Below are 3906 nucleotides of genomic sequence, written 5' to 3' on the forward strand. Positions count from 1 at the left end.
CCGCAACTGAAGCTTACAAAATTATTGATAACACTGCTTCTCACTCACATGAGTGGCACCAAGAAAAAGATATCGTTAGATCATCTAAAGCAGCTAGAGCCGATTCTAGCCATGACTTTGATTCCATGTCTGCAAAGATAGATGCTGTCGAGAGACGAATGGAAAAGATGACTAAAGATATTCACTCAATACGAATTAGTTGTGAGCAGTGTGGAGGACCACATTTGATAAAAGATTGTCTCAGTATTGAACAAACAATGGAACAGAGAGAGAATGTTTCATACATGAATCAAAGGCCTGGAAATAATTATCAGAATAATTATCAACCGCCAAGACCAATCTACAATCAAAATCAGAATTATAACCAAAATGTTCCATACAACAATCAACAAGGTCCTAACAATCAACAAGTATCCAACAATACTTACAATCAGCAAAGACCTATTTTTCAAAATAAATCACCACAAACCGATGATAAAAAGCCAAATTTAGAAGACATGATGTTGAAGCTAGTTGAATCTCAAACTCAATTTTTCACATCTCAGAAACAAACCAATGAACAAAATGCTCAAGCATTTAGAAATTAACAAGATTCAATCCAAAATCTAGAACAAGAAGTGAGCAACCTAGCAAGGTTGATAGGTGAAAGAAAACTGGGAAGTCTACCTAGCGATACAAATGCTAACCCCCGGAATGAAACAGCTAAAGCCATTACCACAAGAAGTGGTATTACACTTAAACCACCTGAAATACCTGTGATTTCTGATGACTCTATTCCTACTCCACATGCACCACAACCTGAGTAAGATAAGGAAAAAGAATCGGTAGTTGAAAAAGTTAATGAAGATAACACAGTTAAGGCTAAACCTTATGTTAAACCATACCAACCACCACTTCCTTACCCGAGTAAAATGAGAAAAGAAAGACTTGAAGCCGAGCAATCCAAATTCTTGGATATGTTTAAACAAATAAATGTCAATCTTCCTTTCATTGATGTGATTTCAGGAATGCCTAGATATGCTAAATTTCTGAAAGATCTAATCACAAATAGAAAGAAAATGGAAGAACTCTCGGCTGTTACTATGAATGCAAATTGTTCTGCAGTGTTGTTGAATAAGATACCAGAAAAATTATCAGATCCAAGAAGTTTCATAATTCCATATTTTCTGGGTAGTCTTAGTTCAATAGAAGCATTGGCAGATTTAGGTGCTAGTATAAATTTAATGCCGTATTCACTATACGATAAACTAGACCTCGAAGAATTGAAACCAACACGAATAAGCATACAACTAGCAGATCGATCAGTAAAATATCCTAGAGGGATAATGGAGAACATGCTAGTTAAAGTTGGTACTTTAGTATTTCCAGTAGATTTTGTTATTCTGAACATGGAAGAAGATTCTCGAGTTCCTCTCATATTAGGAAAACCATTCTTAAACACGGCTAAAGCAATAATAGACGTGTTCGGTAAGAAACTGACCCTAAGTATAGAGGACGAGAGTGTTACCTTTTCTGTTGATAGAGTCATGCAACAACCGCAATCTGCAGATGATACATGTTATTATATTCAAACTATAGATTTACATGCAGAATTGTTAGAAGAATTTTCAGAATTACAAGGAACAAGAGAATGTTCTTTAGGAGAAGGAACTAAACCAATTTAATGAAGCTGAAATGTTAGCTACACTCATGGCTAATGGATATGAACCAACAACAGAAGAAATTCAAATGCTAAAAAAAGAAGACAGATATCGATACAAATCATCGATAGAAGAACCACCGACATTAGAGTTAAAGCAACTTCCAAACCATTTGGAATACGCTTATTTACATGGTAAATCTGAATTACCTGTAATAATATCATCTTCTCTTACGAAAAATGAAAAATCTCAACTCATTTCTGTGCTAAAAGCTCATAAACCAGCTATTGCATGGAAGATTCATGACATTAAAGGCATAAGTCCTTCGTATTGCACACATAAAATCCTTATGGAAGAAGGTCATAAAACGTATGTGCAACACCAACAAAGACTAAATCCTAATATGCAAGATGTTGTTAAGAAAGAAATTATTAAACTGCTAGATGCAGGTTTAATTTATCCAATTTCTGATAGTCCATGGGTAAGCCCAGTTCAAAGCGTACCTAAGAAGGGTGGCATGACTGTCATTACAAATGAGAAAAATGAGCTTATTCCTACTAGTTCTGTAACAAGATGGCGTGTTTGTATTGATTATAGAAAATTAAATGACGCCACCAGAAAAGATCACTTTTCCTTACCTTTCATTGATCAAATGTTGGAAAGATTAGCCGGAAACAGTTACTATTGTTTTCTTGACGGTTTTTCCGGATACTTTCAAATTCCAATCGCACCCGAGGACTAAGAGAAAACCACGTTCACGTGCCCTTATGGTACTTTTTCTTACAAACGCATGCCATTTGAACTTTGCAACGCCCCTGCAACCTTTCAAAGGTGCATGATGGCGATTTTTCATGACATGATAGAAGAATGCATGAAAGTTTTCATGGATGACTTTTCAGTCTTCGGTGATACTTTTGAAACATGTCTAGTTAATCTTGAACGAATGCTTATTAGATGTGAACAATCAAATTTAGTACTTAATTGGGAGAAATGCCATTTCATGGTTAAAGAAGGCATCGTTCTTGGTCATAAAATTTCAAACGAAGGAATTGAAGTGGATAGAGCTAAAGTAGATGTAATTGCTAAACTTCCACATCCCACCAATGTTAGAGGAGTTAGGAGTTTTCTAGGGCATGCTGGTTTTTACCGACGTTTCATAAAAGATTTTTCCAAAATTGCCACTCCTATGAATAAACTCCTAGAAAAGGATGCTCCATTCATCTTTTAAGATGAATGCATCAAATCAATATTCTTAAAGAAAAACTCACTAATGCGCCGATCATGATAACTCCAAATTAGAATCTACCATTTAAACTTATGTGCGATGCAAGTGATTTTGCAATGGGAGCCGTTTTAGGACAAAGGATTGAAAAATGATTTCAACCTATCTATTACGCTAGTAAGACATTACAAGGAGCACAAACGAACTACACAACTACTGAAAAAGAACTCCTTTCCATTGTCTTTGCTTTTGACAAATTTCGTTCATATCTCGTTCTAGCTAAAACGGTGGTCTATACCGACCATTCTACTCTTAGATACCTATTTTCAAAACAAGATGCCAAACCAAGATTAATTCGTTGGATCTTACTCTTACAAGAGTTCGATATTGAGATTTGAGACAAAAAGGGAGCAGAAAATCTCGCCTCTGATCATCTTTCTCGTCTTGAGAATCCCGAATTAGAAGTTCTAAATGAATCGATTATACAAGATAACTTTCCTGATGAATATCTATTGAAGATCGATTATAATGAAATTCCATGGTTTGCAGAGTATGCAAACTATTTAGTATGTGGATTCCTTGAAAAAGGGTTGTCGTACCAAAAACGAAAGAAACTCTTTAGTGATATAAAACACTATTTCTGGAAAGATCCACATTTGTTTAAAAGTTGTCCCGATGGAATAATACGCCGATGTGTATTCGGAGATGAAGCTAGTCAAACCTTAAACCATTGTCATACAGGACCAACAGGAGGACATTATGGGCCTCAACTCACAGCAAAAAAAGTCTATGACGCTGGATTCTATTGGCCTACAATTTTCAAAGACGCACACCTTCTTTGTAAATCCTGTGATGCTTGTCAAAGGGCCGGAAAAATAAGTCAACGTGATGAAATGCCACAAAATGTCATTCAAGTATGTGAAGTATTTGACGTTTGGGGTATTGACTTTATGGGTCCATTTCCAAAATCTCATAGTAATCTCTACATTCTCGTTGCCATTGATTTTGTATCTAAATGGGCGGAAGCACAAACTCTCCCAACTA

The sequence above is a fragment of the Rutidosis leptorrhynchoides genome, chromosome 3 (assembly GCF_046630445.1).
Source record: "Rutidosis leptorrhynchoides isolate AG116_Rl617_1_P2 chromosome 3, CSIRO_AGI_Rlap_v1, whole genome shotgun sequence".
NCBI classification, from domain to species: Eukaryota; Viridiplantae; Streptophyta; class Magnoliopsida; order Asterales; family Asteraceae; genus Rutidosis; species Rutidosis leptorrhynchoides.